This window comes from Spermophilus citellus (genome assembly GCF_964194105.1).
Source record: "Spermophilus citellus genome assembly, chromosome: 11".
Lineage (NCBI taxonomy): Eukaryota > Metazoa > Chordata > Mammalia > Rodentia > Sciuridae > Spermophilus > Spermophilus citellus.
The window spans coordinates 1379923-1403303 of NC_138192.1; the positions used below are offsets into that span (position 1 = coordinate 1379923).

General features: G+C 39.8%; 1 long non-coding RNA gene and 1 pseudogene across 3 annotated transcripts in view; both read left to right on the forward strand.

Annotated features, from left to right (window-relative positions):
* LOC308631121 overlaps positions 1-23381 on the forward strand; it is a 1170527-nt gene that overhangs the window by 180988 nt on the left and 966158 nt on the right. The gene's annotated exons all lie outside the window — the stretch shown is intronic.
* On the forward strand, positions 15690-16105 carry LOC308631199 (huntingtin-interacting protein K-like; annotated as a pseudogene). The gene has a single exon. The product of its transcript is annotated as a huntingtin-interacting protein K-like (transcript).

Genomic DNA, 23381 nt, shown 5'->3' on the forward strand with positions numbered 1-23381 from the left:
CCCCAGTTAGAGCACTGCCCTCTGCTTGTCCATCTGTAGTGCCAGCTGCCCCTGGTTGGCAGACTCAGCCTCTCAGTTCCCTCAGGGGCATGGGAAATTGAGGCAGGAGGTAATGTCTCCCCAGAGCACTACAGAGCTCCCTGGGCTCTGTCAGGGCTGCCCTGAGCAGAGAAGCAGAGCTGCCTGCAGGAGCCCATGCTCTTCAGCCTCTCAGAAACCAGAGGAGAACAATGACAGTGCCAGCAGCAGAAGGCAATGGTGTGGCCAATGGTGAACAGGTCTCTGTAATTGCAGCCTCTCGTTGGGTCACTCTTCTTCTTTCTTTTCTTCCCTCCATCAGTCTCTCTCTCTGTCCAACTGCAAGCACCAAAACAAACAACAGAACCTGGATGGAGAAGTTTGGGAGACTTTACTAAAGGGGCTGCTTCTCCCCATTATCTCATCCTGCTTGCTCAGGGCTCTCACACCTTCATATGGGTATATCCAGAGGCTAGCCAGCCCTGCCTCTCAAGGTCCCCAGGAGTGTCCTGCATCTTGGCAGCCTGTGGCTCCAGGGTGGTCTCTGCACAACCCTGAGATCTCTGCACTGGTGCTGACCTGAGTGTCTGTGTCTATCCTTAGACAAAGCTGGAGAGTTGCCCTTTCTCTTGCCTCTCATGGGCACCCAAGTGCCTGCCATTGTGCACTGAGGCAGGGGAGTGGGTGCCATCTGGGGACTGAGTGCACATGCACCTTTGGCTTCATCCTGGCGCCACTGTTCCCATATTTCAATGGTTGCTGCCAGATCAACTCACCTATGATTTGGGGCATGTAACAGAACCCCACTGATGAAGGACAGTGCCAAAGGCATGGTCACTGCTCAGTTGTGCCCGCCTCTGTCACACCTTCCACTTGTGCAAGTCTCTTCAACCTGCCTGAAGCACTTTCTTCAGAGACATTTGACTCTCTGCTGGAGCAGCATGGCCTTAGATGTGGCAATTCCTCTTGGCAGGGGCATGAGTGTTCACAGAGGTGCTGAGCATGATGCTCATGCCCAGACTTGGGGCAGAGGGGCAAAGTGTCAGGACACAGCATTTAGACAGCTTTGGGTGGCCTTCGGTGATGGCTGGGAAAGCACACCTCAGAAGCACCTCCTCTCTTCTCTGCCAACTCATAGTGGGAATGTGAGCATAAAGGGAAGGTGTGTCAACCAGAGAAAGTAGTATACAGGCACAGACTGGGTTCCAGATACTTCCCTCTAAGGGAAAGGGCACTCCTGCAAACTGCTCTCCAGGTCAGCCTCCACACTAACCTGTGGTTTATGAATGAAATTATTAGAAACTGATCAGGCCTGGCTGCACACATAAAGCAGTCTTGAACAGCCGCTGCATCCCAGAGTGGTTTCTTAGAACAAGAACAACCAGGAAAGGCCTGGGCCACAAGTTCTGGATCACCAGTGCTAATGAGACCAGTGGCTTCCAAGGAACACTGCTGGTAACAGTGGCTGGGCAGAGGCTTCTGCCTAGAGCAGACTTCTCCATCCGGGGTCTGTTGTTTGTTTTGGTGCTTGTAGTTGGACAGAGAGAGAGACTGATGGAGGGAAGAAAAGAAAGAAGAAGAGTAACCCAACGAGAGGCTGCAATTACAGAGACATGTTCACCATGGGCAAGTCCTCCATCCCTCCAGCAGCTAAGCCTTGGCTTCCTCTTCTGCAAGAGAGGAAGGTCTTAAACTCACACAGGATGTTGCCAGACATAAGGCCTCAAGGACACTGGCCTGCGGTGGAAAAGGTATTTCTCATATTGACAGTCCCCTAAGATAGAAACTGTGAAGTGGATTTGTTTGTTTTGGGGGGGCTTTTCTGATCCATTTTGGAAGCTTTTGACTAAAGGAGGAGTGGCAGTTTCTTTTCTTCAGACTCCAGTTAGATCCACACCCCTGGGCACTTCTGTTATGGTCTCTCTAGGGTCTTCCAGGGCCACAAACACTGCCATCCTGGACAGCCCTTATCCATGCTCAACAGCCCATGAAGATGTTCAAACTACCAATCCACAGGGAGCCCTTCAAATCCAGCCAATCCCACTTCACTGTGCATACACAGGCTGCTCCTAGCACCCCAATTACTATGACCCAGCCCATGGGTGCAGGCCCATATGGCCCTGCTGGGCACCTTCTCTCCCTTGGGGCTCTAGGTCACAGCGTTCTTTCCATCTTCCTGGATGTCACTATGGTGTGTCATGTCCTACCATCCAAGGACCCTGGAATCTTGAAAACTGCCAGCATTCCAGCAGGCCTTCAACACCCCTGCTTAGCAGGCCTACTCCTTGTTCTGATCCCCATTTTTTCTTGTTCTTTGAGTGACATCAGATAGCCCTGTGTTGCTCCCAACTCAGACACTGCTGGCTTCAAGGCCTCATGCCAATGCTTGTAGCTATATCTCTGCACTCATCCCTCCAAGAAAGGGTGTTAGTTATCATGTCTTCTCCAGGGATTGTGACAAGCACATCCAGGCCATCCCAGATGCCCCTAGGGCAGTCATGGCTGTTTTGGATGTTAGGACATTCCCTGTGTATGGGCACATCATGATCCCATCCCACCCAGCAAAAGGAGAGGCAGAGAACAAGGGCTGCCATTCTCAAGGGAAAGCAAAGTTTGTGCTCAAGCCCATCTTCCTGGAGCAGTAAACCTGGGCCATGGGCCAAAAGGAGACTAATCACCCAAAGCTAGAGCCACACTGATAGGATGGGAAAATGGGCCTTCATCACATACCTGAGGACTTCCACCCATGTGTCCTCTACTGATATGGGGATGGTACTCCTAAAACCTGTGAGTTCCTTATGAAGTATGTACTATACTTTTTTAAAAAAAATATTGTCTAGTTGCAATGGACCTTTATTTTCTTTATGTATATGTAGTGCTGAGAATCGAACCCAGTGCTTTACACATGCTAGGCATGTGCACTGAGGCCCTACCTAGCCCCTGTATTACACCTTTCACAATTTAAAAGCATTTGCTGATTTAAGTGTGAACACTTAAGATGCAGAACTCATTTATAAACTCCACATTGGCTTTGTTTGTTTGCAGAATTTTTTTTTCCTAAATTAAAAATGTCCTTTCTTTAAATCAAAGAAGGTCCAGTATGACCAAGGCTCTTTTAGAGGATCTGCAAAAAGGTTGTGATTTTCTGAAATTTGAAATGTTGAAATGAACTCTGTGTAGATTTGTGCATTTTTGACAAAAGGTTCCCTGAATTAGGTCACTTGAAATAGATGGAAGGGGAGGACCAGGAAAATAATGGAAAGGGGGCCAGAAAGGCACAAACTGGAGAAGGCAGCTATTCAGGTGTGGAGATGTGGCCTCAGAATGGTGCTATGTCCCCAAGTGCACTCTGCATCTGCAAAAGCCTAGGGGCACTGTAATGTGTTTCCTCTTTCTGGCACTAGAGAGTGGGTTACCCTGGAGACTCACCAAAAGTGGCTGGCAGGGGGCCCTCTAAATAGAGGTGGTGGAGCTGAATACTGATGACAACTGATTTGCTTTGGGAAGGTTGTGAGGAGTGTTGCAAATAGTCCAGTGATCTTTGCAAAGTCATTTCTCAGGATGTCTGAGAGTCAAGCATCCCCAAAATGGAATCTCAGCTCTATGCTTGACTGCATGGCTTTGGAAATTAGAAGCTACCTCTTAAATTTCAGTTCTCTTGACCGCTAAAATGGAGATAATGAGAAATCTGAAGGAATAAGTTTGAAGCAAGGATTAAATAAATCCTTGCACTTGCAGGTAGCCTACAGAACACCTGGTAGCCTACACAAGCACCCATGCACTATTCTGGTGTGCCATTGATTCTCATGATGAAAAATGTGCACTTGTAATTGAACCAAATACTGTCTTTGCACTGGTAATCACCCTGGACTTAATTATGCTATTTGGTTACAGTTAGATCTGGTTGTTGACCTAATTATCCAGGTCTAGAATTAGACTCTACCTCTGACCTAGTAAGAGCTGTTCCCAGTTGCTCCAACAATCTATCTGGTGGTAAAAGGATACCTGTAGTCAAAGATTTGCCACAATCAGCCTCAAGCATCTTATGAGCTAAAGGTACAGGTAGTGAAGAAAATCTCATTTTCCTCAAGTCCTCATTAATTACAGCACGTCATCACAGGCTGACAAGTATTTACCCAGCAGAACAAAACAATGTGCTAATTCTCTTTCCAGCCACCAGCTGAACTGTCATTTAAACAGGGCATGATATTTAAAATATTAATTTCATTATCTTCTAGCATCTTATAATTGTAACTCCAATATATTGCTCAGCATATATTTGCATGTGTAAGTAATCCATCACTCCGTGACATAAATGGCTGTTGGTTTGGCTTATGACATGAGCTGGAATATAGCTACTGGGAAAGTGATGACTTGTTTTCTGCATTGAAGCCTCCCAATGCAGGAGAAAGAATGGAAGGGCAGCCAGGCAGGAGGAGTGCCACATCCCTCACCTGGGAGGCATGCTCTGCCTCAGAGAGGTTCAGTGATGCTTGCCCTTTCTGCTGCCAAGCCAGCCAACAGACTGAAAGTCACTTCAGAACTCCTCAAAGTCCCCCATCTTTGGGGGGGAGGGTGTCTGGAGGTCTCTATCCAGCTGCAAAGTGCTAAGAATTCAATGTCTATATTAATTCTCTAGGGTATTGTTCTCCAGAGAGTCTTTATGTACACTTTTGTCAATAAGTACTCACACACAATTCCATAAAATAATTTCTCCAGTAGCTGTCAGTTCTACCTGCTAAACATCCAGTTTACACTCTCACCATAAATACCACAGGATTGTCACTCTAGAGCCTCTAAGCTTGATAAATTAGATGATTGGCCCTGAGTAGAAGTGGCAGGTGCTATAAGGAAGGGACACCCATGGTGGGCAGGCATACTCAGAATGGCCAGTTTTACCTGCAGATCTTGCAGCATGGTCCAAGCCACTATGGCTGCCATGGCTGACCGGGAGCCTCTGCCTGGAGTTTCTGGTCTTCTCAGTCATCACTGCGTGCCCCCCCTGGTCAGATTTCTATGTCCCCTGAGGGACTTTCCTAGTCCTCTTCTCTCTCTCTAGAACCTTCCCTTTCCCCTCTCTAGAACCTTCCTTTTCACAATTACCCCATGGATTACCCAGTCACTCCTTCTGGAGCCTGCTTGGAAATTAGCTTCACAACACTCTGGAGGTTTCTCCCTCTCAACCCTGTCTTCACAAGGCACTCTCTGTAACCCCAAATTTTGCCCATTGCTCTTTACCCCTCCTGACCTACCCTATATTTACTTTTGTCTATCTCCCCCTTCAAAATTATAAGCTCCATTTACATTCTATCCCCAATGCCTAGAAGAGAGATATTCAATAAATGTTTGTTAAGACAGATCCTGACTCATCATCTACCACAGGAACTCAGCACACACCATCAAATGAAACAGACCCTTCCTCCACACAAACCTGTTTATGGAGAGCTGGGATGTGAGGCCATGTTTCCAACAGAAACCATGGTGCTTAAGCGAAAATCCAATCATGCCTCCCAAAGAATCCTTTGTCCACTCTCCTCCCACTGGTGAAACAGGTCACATGACTAAGTCTGAGGGCAACAGAATCAAGGCTGGGATTTGAGCAAATAATCTAATCCATCTCAGCTGCTGACATCATCATCATCACATGGTAATTATCATCATCATCATGCCATCCTCCCCGACACCATTATGACACTACTATTGTTGTCATCAGCATCATGGTCACTGTCATCATTATTATCACCATCACTGTCATCATCATTGCCACTGCCATCATTATCATCACTATCACCACCACAGTCACCACCACCATCACCACCATCATTATCATTGGCCTCATTGGCATCATCACCACCACCACCATCATTATCATCACCATCATTGCCATCATCACCATTTCCATCATTTGCATCACCAGAACCTCTGAGGAAAGACAACAATAGGGTCATCCCCTTCCATCAAGCTCATAAGCAAAGTTGGCACAAGAAATTCTCATGGCTATGAATCTAGTGATGATGTGGTTTGTACATTCAGGAAATATGGGTGTGAGGGTCGTGTGAGAGCACATGAGGGCCTGGTGAGCACACCATGATAAAGTCTGAGAGTGACCTGCTTTGCCCACTGAGGCAAGTATCTTTCTCACACAGAAACCAATCAGCCTGAGGCAGATAAATGCACATTATGGGTAAAATACAAATGTGAGATTGTGAAGAGCAGAGCAGTAAAAAATTTAGTGTCAGACAGTAAACTTCACTCTGTTATTCACTCCAGTTTGAAGAAAAACATAACATAATTTACAAGATTGCATATTTCCTAAGAATGTTTTTAACCTGATATTCTGAAATAATGACTATTGTCTCTATTTCAAAACTTGCTGAGTAATCCATCTGGACTTTCATTATTTTATGGTGAATGAAATCCATCAGTTTGTTAAAGTGAACAAGGGTCATCTATTTTACTTATTATTTGTAGGTTTTTAACTAGTTTATTGCTCTGGTCTTTTTGGTGTCTCACATTTTCTTATGGGGATGAATTATTGCCCACAGGTAGCTGGCTTGGAGGAGATGCCCAGTAGTGAATCAAGGGCGTGGGTGGTCAGGAGAAGGAATAATGGGATATCAGATGTCTATGGACTAACAAACATACAATTAGACTCACTGTACAAAATGAAGGTGCTCCTCAAAGATGCTGCCTGGATCCTCTGAATGTGTCACGGTTTGGGGAGAGATCACTTTGACTTTAAAGTTGTTGTCCTCATTTCTCATTGGCCTCTGGAGGGCAGAGGCCCCTGACAAATTAGTGTGATGTTCATCCTTTCCCTGGCCATAAGGAAGTTGACTTTGGCCCCCAAATCTGAAGAAAGAGACATCATTTGAAATGCTTTGTGAGACGACCATAAGTCAATGAAAATTAAAGACAACAAAAATAACTCTTTATCACCAGACACTCACTGGCTTTGGTTTCTTGAAGCTCCAAACTCAGACACTAAGCAATCATCAGGAAGTATTAATCCTATGCTCCCGGGAATCTGGACATAATCTGAACTCTTTGGACAGTAGCCATGTCCACACTCCTGCAAGTTTCTGGAAACCTGGTTTATAGAGGACTGCAGTATTCTTCAATACAGATGAATGCTATGTTCTTAAAGTATTAGTTTTCCCTACTGCCAACCCCAACCTTGAAGTTTTACAAAAGAAAGAAAATGATATGTCTACAAATTATTTTCATGAAACATGACATTGTTCTAATGATTGTGGGCAGTGGAGGAAGAAAACAAACCCAGCAGTCCCAATGCTGAGTGTTTCTCATTGTCTGTCCCTCCTCCTTCTTTGTGTGAATATCCAAGGGATTCCCTGGTCCCTTGCCTTGTGTCTGCTGAGCCCTGCAAAGGGAACAGCAGGGGTATAAGTAGCTTTGATGAAAGCTCAGGTTAAGTCACTCACTCAACTCCAATGTGTTAGTTTGCTCACCCATGTCATGCAGCTCCTGTCAGGACATGGAGCCACTGGCCCACCCTCAGCCACCTCTTTCCTCTTACAGGATCTGGCTTTTGGAAGAAAGGCTGCTCCCTTTCTATGGCCTCTGCACCTGCTGGAGGTGGAGACTGATGTTTTCATGTACTTGCAAAGCCCGTCTCTATTCCCAAGTGGTGAACCTGCCCATGTATTCTCTGGAGGAGCTTCACAAGATTCTGTCCCTGAACGTCTTGCTCATTTTTCACAGCTGGTTTAAATTTTCATCTTTACCCTGAATTTTATGACTACAGAGAGACAAGCCCAGCTAGGAGAGTTTGGAACACTCAGTGCTTTCTTCATCTGATTTTCTACATCAAACTCTTTTATTTCTTAATGCTCTGTATACATTTAGCCTGGCTGTAAATTTCCCTCCTACAAAGGAAGATTTTCCATGTGGTCCAGGTGGTCTCCATTTCTTAAATCACATTAGGTGTCCAATTCCCTGTCACCACTCTCTGGGTACCTTCCCCAAGTAGGACAGGCAAGTGTTGTCCTCACCTGGGTCCCTAGCAGAGGCTGGGTAGACCCATCTTCTATTCACCCAGATTCTCCCCTATTCTCTTGCTTGGCTCATGTGAAATCAGTCCAGTGTCCCCTAACACCCTCTAGGGCTCTGAGGTCCCTTTGGACTTGGACTTATTGGGATCAGAGGATTTTGTTTCTTGGAATGACAGCCATTCTGGAATGAGACATCAACAGTTAAAAGGAAAGGGGGACATTCTTATTCTCAGAGAAGCTCTGCTTTACTCTTGAAGAGATGGATTGTTTCATATTTGCATTATTTTCCATCAAACTCAGAGACTTTGGCTTGCTAGGAATGGTAATCTCGGTGGAGGGAGACTTGGGTCTTCATAAGCTCAACAAGCAGGTGATGCTGGTCTTGAATTTCATGAAATCTTTTAAACTCATGCACAAATCACTGGTCTCCCATTTTTTGCCTCCATAAATGAGTTTTTACTGTAGCAATCATTACTTCAGGCCCTGCCATCCTCTGCAGAACAATACAGGCTTGATCATGAGCTTCAGATACTATAAAGAGCACCTTCCCAACTCTCCAGAGTTGGATGTGATAGGATGATAGCCAGCACTGAGGGACCCTGTGGATCGACTTCTGCTTTCCAGTCCCATGCTGGGGACATGGGACCCTGTGGATTGTTCTGCTTAAAACCCGAGCAAGAACCTGGCAACCAGGGAGCATTTTCAGCATGCCAAGAAAGGGAGCCAGGTTCAACAAGGTATGTTGCCTGTTGTCCAACCTCTTCTATTTGAAGGTCATCAGGTACAAGTGGTTAAGGATGCTTAAGGTCAGAGACAACCAGCAGTGACTGGCAATTAAGACCCCAAAGAGTGCTAAACAAAACCAAGGGTATGGAAGCTAAGCCTGTCCCTCATATTCTGCACCTGGGCCCCAGGGCAGCAAGGTCAGTGCCTCTGCAGAGGAGGCACATGGTCTTGTCACTGTCTGTGGCTCCTCTGCTTCTCTACGTAGACTCTTCTTGCAGCAGCCCGCCAGCTGACCTGCTGTCACACACCACAGGAACCTCCACTAAGAGTCTTTCTGTTGACTGCTTAGTGTCCTTGGAGGCAGGCAAGAGGCGCCTATCCTCCAAGTACAGGAATCCAGCCCCAAGTGTGGGAGAGAAATGAGAAGGGCCTTCCAAGCATATCTGGTTTTGAAGATAATCATTTTCCTTGTGCTGAGTGCAATTTATAGTGGACAGACAGATCTTAAGGGCATAGCTCTGAGGACTTTTAAAAAGCTTTCAACAACACAATGAGTTCTGGGACAAGATAAAGGATACCTTTCCTGGTCAGCACAGGCCCTGGTGGAGGTAAGCATGCTCACTTTAGATTCTTGGAGACTGGTTTGCCCAATGCTGCCTGTCAAGCCATGAAAATATCCAGATATACTCTTCCATGTTCACCCTCCTGCAGTTCGCCAAGCTACATGGGCCAGGAGTCTCTTCCTTCTTCCTTCTGAGGAGTACCTGCCACTTGAGGACTGGTCCTGTTCATACTCCTAATGACAACTGGGTGGCTTCTTCCCTTTTGTCCACTGTGAGTAAAGCTTCTAGGAACACTGGTGTTCACGTCTTCATCATGGTTTTATTCCTCTGGCTGAATGCCAAAGGGTGTGGTTCTAGGAAACAAGGAAGTGACAAACCTTTGGCCAGAAGGCAACAGTACTGTTCAGTCCTCCAACAGTGCCTATGTGTCATCTCTCCATGCCTGTTCCAGTGTTGGTGATAAGCACAATAGCGGGTGTTCAGCATGACTTCACCGGGGCTTTCATTTCCATTCCCCAATGAAAAAGGGAGAGAGACACTTTTACTTGCTTTAGACATCGCTCTTTGAGAACTTTTTATTAAAATTTTCTGTCACTTTTCAATGTGCTGCTTGTCTTTTTATTGAAATGCAATAGTTTTTTTTTCATTCTAGATAAAAATCTTGAATTAAGAATATTTTCTCCGGTTCTATAGATTGCCCATGTACTTTCATAAAGATGTTTGAAATTATATATAGATTTTTAATTTTTGATAAGTCTAATTTATATATTTTTAAGAGAGAGAGAGAGAGAGAGAGAGAGAGAGAGAGAGAGAGAGAGAATTTTTTTAATATTTATTTTTTAGTTCTCAGCGGGCACAACATCTTTGTTTGTATGTGGTGCTGAGAATCGAACCCGGGCCGCACGCATGCCAGATGAGCGTGCTACCGCTTGAGCCACATTCCCAGCCCTATATATATTTTTTTAATTTTACTTGAATTTTTCTTAAGAATTGTTTTCTAGTCCCATAATTAAAAAGTATGCATTCTCCTATGTTGTCTTCAAAAGGTTGCAAATCTCATTTTTCCATTTAAGTCTGTGATTCATTGTTATGTGATTTTTTGTATAGTGTCATTTAAGGGTGAAATTTTATTTTTCTCCACCTGAATATCAACTTTTTATACCATAATTTCATAAAAACTCCTGTATTCCAAAGTCAAACAATTATAAAACAATGAATCTGTTTCAAGACCTGTTCTAATGACTGGCAAATATTGACTTTCTTATATTTATTCTTTAGTATTTTTTTTTGTTTTTAAATGATATAGTAAACTGTATTCATTAAATTTCTTTTCCAAATTTTAATTTCTAGAGTATAGAAATTGCTTCATTATACATTAGCCTTTTATCTCATTGCTTATATTATATGGTATGGTTTGGATATTAGCATTAAGACTGGCTTTCTAACTGTAGCAAACTGTTTTCTCCTCCTCTACATTTTGAGAACATGTCTTTAAGGATAAATTTTTTTTTCATTTTTTTTAAGTGCTGGGAATAAACACCATGTCCTCCTGTGTGCTAGGCAAGTATTTTGCAATTAAGCAACACTCCCAACCCTAAAAACATTAATTATTTTTCCCTTATGTGTTTGAGAGAATTTATGAGTGAAGCCACAAAGCCCTTAAGTTTCTTTGTTGGGAATGTTTTAATTTATTTAACTGATTTGGTCCTTGAAGACCTTCATTCCTTCTTCTCTCCATTTTGATAAGCTAAACCTTTCAAGGAATCTAACCATATTATTTGAATGGCAGATTTCCTTGAAAAAGTTATTGACAACATTTTCTTATGAATGCTTCTAGAACTGTAGTAATTTCTTCTCGTGATGATATTGGTAATGTGCATTTTATTTCTTGGTCTTATTAGGAATTTGTTGATTTTATGAGTATTTTTGCAGAATCAAATTTTGGCCACAGGAATCTCCCTCTATTGTTTCCTATTTCATGTATTCACACTCACTATTGATGCCTTATTTTCACCTGTTTCAGTATTAATTTGCCCTTCTTCTACATACTCTTTAGGTGATGGCTTAGATCAAGGACTTAAAAACCATGTTTCTAGAAAAGACCCAGTAATAAATATTTTAGACTTTATGGACAACACAATCTCTATTGGAATGACTCAACTCTGCCATTGTGTGCAAAAACAGCCATAGAAATTACATAATGTGTGACCGTGGCTCTATGACAATAAAATTTTCTTGGCAAAAACAGGCACCAGGCAGGTTTTGTCTTGTGAGTTATTATTGTTTGCTGATTACTATATAGATTATCAGCTTTAATAAGCTCTTCATTTATAATAAATGAAAATATGCCATGAATATTTAGCCATCTTACACAGTTTGATATGTTCTGATTTTTACTATGATTCAGTTCAAAGAGTTTTCTAAAGGTCCTTGTGATTTTCCTATTTCACCCAAGGGTTCCATAGAATTTTTCATGTTACTTCCTAATATTTGTAAAATTTTTTCATAGTATTCTTATTTAGTTTTTGTTGTTTCTGTTTTTGTAGTAGTACCAGGCATTGAACCCCGAGTCACTTAGTGACTGAACCACATCCAAAGCCTTTCTTACATTTTATTTTGAGGCAGGATCTCTCTAAGTTGCTTAGGGCCTCAGTAGATTGCTGAGGCTGGTTTTGAAGTGGTGATCCTCCTGAGAATGAATGCCAGGTCCTCCTGTATGCTAGGCAAGCATTTTACTATTAAGCAACAATCCCAACCTCAGCCTCCCAAGTCACTGGATAATATTAACTGCTTGAGAGGTTATGACAAAACTAATACCCTCAGAACAAATGCTGAATGTCTTCTTTGATATAAAGAGGCTGATTAATATTGGGGTAGGAAAGGGGAGCATGGAAGAAATAAATAAACTCTAGATAAGGCAGAGGGTTGGGAGGGGAAGTGAGGGGGCATGAGGATAGAAATTGTGGTTGAATTATGTTGAACATCAATATTCAAAGTATATGTATGAAGACACAAATTGATGTGAATATACTTTGTATACTATCAGAGATATAAAAAATTGTGCTCTCTATATGTAATAAACATTATAATGAATTCCACTTTCACATATAAATAAATAATAATAATAATAATAAAAGAAATTTCAAGATGAGGATGAACAACTTACTGAGACTCTGCCCCATATAACTTTAAGACTGGTGTCTACTTTTAAATAGAAGAGCACCCTTTGTTTCAACTATAAGAACTACACAGCAACGTGGAACATATTTATTTTCAAAGTTGCACAAAATAAAATGTTACCAAATTAATAAGTTGGGCATTAAAATAATCACTAAATGAAGTCATACCATTAAAATGTATGATAAATTACCTGATACATGACTAAATACACTTAACAAGAAATTGACAGGTAAGATAAATTACATGAAACATGACAAAATACATTTAATAAGAAAAGACAAAAACACCAAGAGAAGAACAGCCAAGTGACTTGAATAGCCTCTTTATACAGGTGATATCTAAGTGCTCACTGCTCATAGAAATATCAGCATCTTGATAAATTAGAAAAAAACTAAATATAATAATACCAAATGTATACAATTAAACAGTATTAATGAAGAGGTGGAGTAAGAAGTTCTTATAAACTACAGATGAAGTATAAGTTGCTGGGTTTTTTTTAAATTGTGTGCCTATTGAAAAACATGATTCTTCCCCACCAGTAGCATTAAAATATAGAAATGATTGCCCTTGTAAACCATAATAACATATAAAAGTATAGTAGAATGAATTAACACAGTTAATTCATTCAGATTTTATCATATTTTACCACAGTTAAAATCTGTATGGTGGAGGAAAAGAGAATGTTCACATTGTAACAAGATACAAATAATAAAGTGTGAATAAAATGGTTTATAATGTTGAGACACATTTTGGCCACACTACATTCAGCCTAACCCATAGTACAAAACATCAAATCAGTATTATATAAATGTCATATTTGTATACTACTTCACACAGTGCATATATGTTTTAAAAGATAATATGTAAAATTTATGGGAAAATAAAAATTTGGACAAGGACATAAAAGGTTCAATTACACAAATGTGTTTAGATACTACTCATCATTACAAATACAACAATTTTTCCTTAATGTAATATTGAATATTTTTCATCAAAATTTTAGCATGTGGAGTTGGGGTTGTTGCTCAGCAGTAGAGTCTTCACCTAGCACATGTAAGACACTGAGTTCAATTATCAGAACCACATAAAAATAAATAAATAAAATAAAGGTATTATGTATAACTACAACAAAGAAAAAACATTAACCAAAAAATTTCAGCATTTTTCTCTGATAAAGGAAAGAGATTAAAGAGAAAAAATACTTTGGAGGAAAATTATGTATGAAATACCCCCAAAATCTCTGCTTCAGGGAAGCAAATTATCTAGTAGTATCATTAAGTGTCAGTGATGTATATAATAAAACTATAATACAATAATAAAGAGCAAGGAGTCATAGTATAAACCAAAACCAAAGATTAATTTATATACATCTATTTTTTTATTGGTAAGAGCATTAGAATATTCTAAGCTTATCCATATCCAAAATAACACTAGAAGTAAGGGATAATACAATGCAATCTAAAATTAGATATTTGTGCTGGGATCACAGTTCCCTGTGAGTTTGCGTGCAGAATATCTAAGATACTGGGTTCAAACTCATCACAAAAAGCATATGTTCAGGTGAGATGAAGTTAGAAGTTGTTTTAATCTTCCTTTTCACCACTGTGACTAAAGAAATTGACTAGAGAAATTGTAGAGGAATAAAGGTTCATTTGCAGGCTTAGGGTTTCAGAGGTCTTATTCTTTGGAAGAATGCTCAATTTCTCAGGGTTTAAAGTGAGGCAGAATATCATGGCAGAAGGGTGTGGAAGAGGGAAGAAACTTACATGGTCATCATGAAGCAGAGTCTCTCTTTTGGGGGGAATATACAAATTTACACTCCAAAGCCAAATCCCCAATTTCCACTTCCTCCAGTGACACACTGTCACTTCAGTTACCACAGTTAATTCATTCAGGGATTAATTCACTGATGAGGTTAACTCTATGACCAAGTAATTTCTTCTCCTAACCTTTCTGCATTGTCTCACATGTGAGCTTTTGAGGGGACACCAACAACTGGATCATAACAGAAATATAGCAGAATATAGGCTTGTAATCCTTTCTTTCTCTACTGATAAATTAAATACACATCTACTCATTTTATGGGTCTTTCTCTGACAAAGCCACAAATGAATTCAGATACATTGGACATTGAGATTTAGATACATTGGACAATTGAAAAAATACCTACAGTGAAATGAGTAGAAATAGCTGGGATACACCAGGGCATTTGAGTTGTTGAGTGAAGTGCCATATATGTGAAAAAAAAAAAAAAATCAGGGGAAACCTTAAATAAAAACAGATTGAGATCATATATAAGCTGACTTTAAAATTTTCTGTGATTTTCATCTTAATTTATTCATTGGTTAGAGAAGAAGTGATATATAAGTATGAAAATGACAAAGTGGTAGTCTTCTTCTTGGTGCCTTTTCATTTGCATCACAACCTGAAGTCAGGTCAGAAAATTTAAGTATCAAAGATGTCAATTATTTTTCCCAAAAAGAGATTTTTCCAGTGGTTTTGATAACTTCTGTTGCTGGAAGAATTGCTTCTCTCTCAACTCAATTATAGGTACCAAAGGGGAAAATCAAGCCAACTACTGATAGAATAAATAACATTTGAGCACTTTCTGAGGCCTGACCTACCTTTGTTCACCCCAAAAATAATTCCAGGCCTAACAATTGTTTTTAGAAGTAGTTTCTCCATGTACTGAGCATCTAAAATTAGTGCCTTCTGTTCCAGGGAGTATATCCTAAAAATTTCTATAAGCAATAGAGACTGAACATGTGCAAATATACTCACATATTACAAACAGGTGGATTTGGATTTTTTGTAACTACTTCCAAAAACTTAAATTTTCAGCATTACTGTTAAAACTGTGTTAGAAATCAAAGATTCCTGTTTCATCACAGAAAATATTTACAGCACACTCTTCTTCTGGCCTGGAATATAACACAGTTGCACCAGAAGCTTAGTGCATCAGTCAAATGAAAAAGTTTCTGCACTCTGTGTCGTCTTGTCAGAATGCCTATGATAAAAATCTGAAAGATAGGGGCTGGGGTTCTGACTCAGTTATAGAGTACTTGCCTAGAACATGGGAGGCACTGGGTTTAAGCATCAGAACCACATAAAAATAAAGAAAATAAAAGTTATTTGTTTATCTATGACTAGTGAATAAATAAATAAAATGTTTATATTAAAAAATAAAAATATGGCGACTGAGGGGGACGTGGAACTGGAGTTGGAAACCGAGACCAGCGGCCCCGAACGGCCCCTGAGAAGGCACGGAAGCATGACAGTGGTGCGGCGGACCTGGAGCAGGTCACCGACTAGGCGGAGGAGAAGGAGATCCAGAGTTCCAATCTGGAGACAGCTATGTCCATGATCGGAGATAGAAGGTCTCGGGAGCAGAAAGCCAAACAAGAACGGGAGAAGGAACTGTCAAAGTTCACTATCAAGAAAGAAGATCTGGAGTTGATAATGACAGAGATGGAGATTTCTTGAGCAGCAGCAGAGAGGAGCTTGCGGGAACACATGGGAAACGTGGTGGAGGCTCTTATTGCTCTGACCAACTGATATGTACTTTTTCAGGCATATTTACAGGATTAACTTATTGCAATAAAGACTTTTTTTGCAAAAAAAAAAAAAAAATAAAATAAATAAAAAATAAAAATCAGAAAGATAGTAGGTACCCCAGAACATATATGCATGGATATAAAGACTCAGTTGTGAAAATGCTAGTGGGAATATAAATTGAATAAAGCTATTTTTGAAAATGATATTAAGGTTCTTCAGTAAGTTGAAATAAAAATGCCACTTGAGGGGCTGGGGATGTGGCTCAAGCGGTAGCGCGCTCGTCTGACGTGCGTGCGACCCGGGTTCTATCCTCAGCACCACATACCAACAAAGATGTTGTGTCCGCTGAGAACTAAAAATAAATATTAAAAATTCTCTCTCTCTCTCTCTCTCTCTCTCTCTCCCTCCCTCCCTCCCTCCCTCCCCTCTCTCACTCTCTCTTTAAAAAAAAATGCCACATGATTCAGTAGTAGTAATTCTGGGTATGTATCTAAAAAAATTGGAGTAACTACATCATAGAAAACAGTACAATTATATTTTCATTGTAGTATTTTTCACAGAATCTGGTAAAAGAACTGAAGTATCTTTAAGGTAAATGATAGGTTGGGCATGGTGCAACCTACCTGTATTCCCAGCAGCTTGGAAGGGTGAAGCAGGGGAATCATGAATTTAGAGCCAGTCTCACAAAGTTATCAGTGAGGCACTAAGCAAATCAATGAGATATTGTCTCTAAATAAAATATAAAAAAGGAGCTGGTGATGTATCTCAGTGGTTAACTAGCTCTGATTTCAACACACAGTACAATAAATAAATAAATAAATAAATAAATAAATAAGCCCAACACATTGACCCTATGTTTTACTTTCCAAGACGCAATTTACTTGCACCCTTTCTGGATTAACTGGACAGAATGTGTCACATTCTTTAACAAACTATTATATGCAGGAGAAATGCAGTTTCAAAATAATGTTTGTAAGAGAAACACAAGTTGCACTGAAGGGGGGACTTTTGTGACCCTGTTAAAGACCAGATTCTGGAAGTCAGGAAAATAAAGATAATTCCTACTAAGCATAAAATCTGCAAGAGTTTATGATTAAGAATTCAGTTAGAAATTGTGAACATGAGGCTAATTAACCTAAAGTTGTCATGGCAGTGGATACTTGAGAGGTTGATATTATCCTGCTGTGAGTCCAAAGTCAAGAAGTGTACCTGCAGAGGACTCTGTAGAATCTTTTTTTAGATATCCACTAAACTGGAGAGCAAAAGAGCCATACTTTTCTCTTTACAGAGTGGACACATTTTCTCTCTTCAAAGTGTCACCTTTTTCCTCCCTTATATCACTTCTAAGAAACTCATTGTGTCTGCTTTTTTCTCATGTGAAATGCTCACAAAGAGAAAGCAAAATCTATAAACTGCCATCCAGTTCTTGGAGAAAAATTGGAAATAGTACATCCATTTGAAATATAGCATAAAAAATAGTTGATAAGGCAAAGAGGAAATGCTGGCATTAAAAATGTGAAAAGAACTGAGTGCAGTGGTGCACTTCTGTAATCCCAGGGTCTTGGAAGGCTCATGCAGAAGGATCATGAGTTCAATGTCAGCTTTAGCAAGGGAGAAGTGCTAAGCAAATCAGTGAAACTGTTTCTTTAAATAAAATACAAAATACTGCTGGGGATTTGTCTCAGGGATCCTGTGAGCCAATGATTTCTAGAATGACTTGTTTTCCAGTGACAACGAATTGACCCACTATAGGATGGAGCTCAATATTCAATCACAAGTTCCACAGAAGTCATATGAAAAAATAGCTGGTGTCTTATAGATTGTGTGGTTAATGCATTCCTGCACCCTCTGTCTGACAGGATCACAGAATGGGGGATACTGTGACAGGGCTACACCATCTGGAAACTGAATCCATGGGGAAAGTTAAGTGTTTTGTTTATGGTACTCATGATATGGGTCATAGGGTATACATCAATCAATAAAAAAGTACATGTTGATGAAATGGCAGGAAAATTCCCAGAATGAGACTAAAGATACAATTAAGACATGCTTGGAGATGTGTTTTGATATCTCTCAGGATACAAACAATAGTGTTATTCCTCAAGAAATTTATGAAGAAAATATTACAAATCAAGGTTCTTGAGAAAAACTTAACAATTTACACTAAGTCCCACTTTTTAAAGCTCCACCCTGTACAACATACATTCACCCCCCAGTAACAGGCCCTCCATTGCCTTACACAGGAATTCATGATGAAAATAGGAAACATATTGTTAATACTAATGGCAAATCGGTTGAGGGGAAGAGCCTGCTCTTTTGTTAAGGATTACAAAGACCGAAGAATTGTTTTATTTTGAACAAGTATCAAAGAAATTCTTTAAGAAAGCACTTAAATAGGTCATATGAAGAAGGAAATTACCTTGGAAATTAAAAATACAATAATATAAAATTAATATACATTATTTTATAGGCACTTCAGAATAGTAGGCTTTTAAGTAATAGGCTTTCACTACTTTAAGTGTGTTTTATTGGGACTTTAGTTTAGAAGTAAGAAAGTTTACCAATAATCTAGTTATGCTTTAAAGTTAAAGGTTAATGATATAATCATAGGTATGCTTTAAAGTTAAAAGTTAATAATAGGTCAAGATACATGTAGTTGAGTTGCATAGTCTCACTTAGTGATTGAGGTGTAAATGTAAAAGCCTAATTATGATTGGCAAAAGTTACAAAAAATATTTTAAACAATGGACTCAATATCTTAGGTAATTAATATGTATGTGAAAATATTGTAACTCTTAAAAATTATGTAAATCAAACAAGTTTTCAGCTTTGAAGCTATCCATTAACTACATGAAAAAAACCTGTAAAAAGGTATAAAAATAAATGCCCCTCTAGGGGTAGCAGATACTTCTGAAGGCTGTTTGTAACTTCCCACTGTATTTCTGTCTCCTCTTCTTTTGCCTAAGCCACTCATCCTTCAGAATCCCTGGATCTCTGCTAGCTAGGGCTTGACCCTGGCAATAGAGATTTAATTGTTTTTCCTTTAAACTTAATGTTGAGTCTGTTGATGGGATATATATATATATATATATATATATATATATAGAGAGAGAGAGAGAGAGAGAGAGAGAGAGAGAGAAAGAGAGACAGAAAGAGAGATAGATATATATCTATATCTATCTATCTATCTATATCTATCTATCTATCTATCTATCTATCTATCTATACACACACACACATACATACATACCTGTGATTTGTGCTCATATTCTCATAGTACCACATATCAATGGGAGGGGGAAGACATCATAATCCTACCATTAGGCTCAAGGCAAAGTTGAAAATAAGTGTGTCTTTAATTGCTTATACTCCAGAGTCTGGGATACTGACAGATCTAGAGACCTGGCATCCTCCATCTCTTTTTCATTTTTAATGTTAATACTAGAAACTTTAAATTTTATTTGTGCCTCATTTTTTTAGGGAAGTAGGAACATTGCTGCCTCACGGAATTACTTATGAGTAGAAATCTCAAGCTATTTTCTCATCAAATCAGAGAACAGACGTATTAAATAAAAATTTTAAATTGTGATATTTCTTTTTTATAATAGTGTATACATATGTATTCACACATTGATTTAACTTTATATACATTGATAAATTAAATGCACTTCTGTCTGGGCTGTTTTTATGTATTGTGAAAAAACACTGCCATGAAATGATTTCATCCTGAGACATATAATTCAATTCACAGTAATTAAAAAAATAATCCAGGGCTGTGGAGCATTATTGTAATATCGGTTAGTTGAAAATCAAACTCAGGAAAATTATAGACCCTGTCCCAGGAATCTATCTATCTATCTATCTATCTATCTATCTACCTATCTATCTATCTATCTATGCTTCTATCTGTCCATCAATCTATCTATCTATCTGTGGTCAGAGAGCTCTGTAGTGAGTACCCATTGATCCCCAGTGTTTCTTTATTCTTTATTCTTTTTTTTTTTTTTTTTTTTTTTGCTGCTGGGGATTTAACTCAGTGTCACATGGCCACTGAGCCCCACCCCAGCCATATTTGTATTTTATTTTGAGAGAGTGTTTCACTGAATTTCTTAGTGCCTAACCATTGCTGAAGCTGGCTTTGAACTCACAATCCTCATTCCTCAGCCTCTCCAGTTGCTGGGATTACGGGCATGCACCACAGCACATGGTTGATCCCCAGCCTTTTATCAACTAAAAAAGAGCAGCCAACAACCTGTTTTTCTGACATTATTTGTTTCTAGGTTGAATGCAATTCAGTGTCACTCAAAGAGTTGGCCTACTAGGCTCTGTTTGGAGGAAGTGCCTGAAGCCCTTTCCAATCTGTCTTTTAGGTGAACAGTGTCCAGTCCTCACACAGCCAGTGATGAGGGGGTGGGTTTCCACCATCTTTTGTTTTTTTTTTTTTTTTTTTTTTTTTTTTGTTTCTGAAGCCTTCCATTCTTTGATTTATTTCTATGCTTCCAAACCTAGGTCAGGAGCTTCAGGGTTCTGCACTACACAGGAGCTGAAAAAAAAAACTATCAAAGAAAAAAATAAGCATACTGGAAGCCAGGAAATGGTAAGGGTGTTTTCCTATTTTGAGACTGGGTAGGAAAGCTATTTGAAGCCAGTGGGATTGGCAATGGTCGGAACTGTCATAGGTGGTCAGGGCTCCTCAGAGTTTTCTCCAATGTCTGGTGTCCAGAAGTTCTCTCTGTGGCAACTCAGTTTTCAGTTTGCTCTGACTAATCTAGTGGAGCTTAGATCAGGATTTGAGACCCCTGGCATTCTTTTCCATTATAGTATGGTGTTTTCAGGGCCTTCCTGAATTCCTATGTGGGAATCTGTGTGCCACTAGCCTGGCATGACCCCAGATTGGGTTGTGAAGACTGAGATAATCATCACAAGAGGAGCCCAACTCCATTGACTGTTCCTTCATGAGAAAAGCTATAGTTTTTAAGAACCCCTGCTTTTGCTCCTCCTGAGATTTTTTTTGTAGTAGTGGTTGTTGTTCTTGCTTTTTAATATATGCTTGTTTGTTTGTGAATAAAAATTAATCCCAGAAATATTTATCTACTAATTCACAACCCCAGCCCTTTTTTATATTTTTATTTAGAGACAAAGTCACATTGGGTTGATTAGGGCCCCAGTAAGATGTAAGACTGGCTTTGAACTTGCCAATCCCATGCCTCCTGAGCTCTCTAAATCTAGGGTAAGCAGTATAACAGCTATCTGTTATCCAGAACTCCAATTTAGTTATCCATAGTTCTGAGAATAAACCTCTAAATTTCCAGCTCTCATTTCACATTCTCAAAGCCAGAGTTCCTGCTCACCTTGATTGAGGATAAATAGAATAGATAGTAAAATGATCAGGCTGCTGTATAAAGGAGAGCTTTCAACCACACCTGGAGGCTAGTGGATAGATATGTTAATGAGCACCATTAAGACCTAATTCAAATGTAAAATACCTTGAGGCTCACTTGTGGAAATACTGACAACCAAATTATTTGTCCCAGGGGTGAACCCAGATGGAAGTTACAGGAAGAAGGGTGGGATACAGATGTGAACCCAGGTGGTAGCCAGGATGTTTTTTTCAATATCTATTTTAAGTAGATTTTGCCCCATGCTCTTCCTAAAACCATACATATACTCCAAAGCTGGCATGGCAAAATGGGTTTTTCTGCTATTATGCCCTCTCCCACATTGTGGAGTTCTATTTTCTCTTGCTTAAATAAATCTTATTCTTTTTACTCTTACCTTCCTTGAATGTCCATAGATTTTATTCTTCAAAATTTGTGAGACAGGATCCCAGAAAAACCTGGTTATAGGGGGAATTAAGCTTCATCTCAAAACTCCAGTTTCAACATGATCGATTATTTTTCACATGTTTAATTTTAAATGGATACCTTATTTGTAATTTTTATCTCCAAGAACTGGAGTTTTAAAAGATTTTTATTTACCCCTGAGTCTTTCACATAAGACAAAAGAACAGAAAACTTAGGAAATTAGGTGACATTAAAAATAATGACTCACTTATAAATAAAATAGTATAGTTAATGTGTCCCAATTAAAGATACATGTAAGACCACTTTATTAAAATGACCTGTAGAATCATTCTGAACATTCCAGTAAACATCTTTGTGGTGGAGTGTAGGAAAATAATAATGGGTCTAGATTTGTTGTAAACTACAGGAAAGTTTAATCACAGGGCTAGAGTACACAGTGAATTTGAAGGCCAAAATTCATGTAAAGAACCTGGTACATTTTTAATAACCTGTTGTTACTGATGTTTACCAATGATGATTCCTTGCTTCCCTGAATGCTGAAATATATCACCAGAGAAGCACACCTAGGCAAGTAAAGAGTGGAAAGTGGAAGGCTTTATTAAAGGATAGCAGAAAAGACCCAAAATGTGGAATCTGTGGAAGGGGGCAGCCTTTCCTATTTTCCTAAGGTTTTCTTTTAGTCCTCCCACATTCCTTCGTTTTCCTCTATCCTGCAGTGATAGAATGCAGGTGGTAAGGCCAAAAGGTGAATGATAGGTGGAGTGGGGGTGGAATTTGAGAAGAAAGGGCCTGGGGTGGTTTGCTGGGAGCTACTTCTTTAACTGTTCTTTAGTGTGTGTTCCAGGCCTTGGGGACATTAGCATTTTAATATTTTCAGATGTGTTTCTGGTTTCCTGAACTCCATTCTCAATAATGGTCTCCATTTTCTTTATCTTGCTCAATATTAGACCCAATTTATATAACTACACTGAAAGGGACCGGCGAAACGTCGGAGGAAGAGACCACCAAGTGACCACTCATGCAATTGGCAGAAGGGGATTTATTGAAATTCCAGCATTCTGGGGCTCCGTGCCCACTCAGGAAAGGGGAGCAGCCCAGAGCCCAGAGCAGGGGTTGAACAATGCTTAAGTACACTTTTTGGGGAGGGCGGGGGCTTTGCATACATCACAGTCTCCTTTAACAAATCACCTTACACCGTGGGAAAATCAAACAATTCTTAGACTTGATTAGTACATTCATTGGCAGGAACAGGGCTGGCTGGAGTGATAGGTCTTTCCTAAGGAGGGGGTTACATTTAAACTGATTGGTTCGGGCCCTGAATGTCTATGTGACAAGCAGCACAGGGTCTTGAATGCTTACGTGAGGAGTTACACGGGATCCCAGGCCATAAATCAACTAAATGGCCAGTAGGGCCTTGTCTTAACTGCCTCAGCAATTTAACCCATGCTTTGCAGTTTAGAAGAGGTTTATAATGCCTGGTCCTTTACATTTTAACTCAGGCTTTGCAGCTTAGAAACTTTACC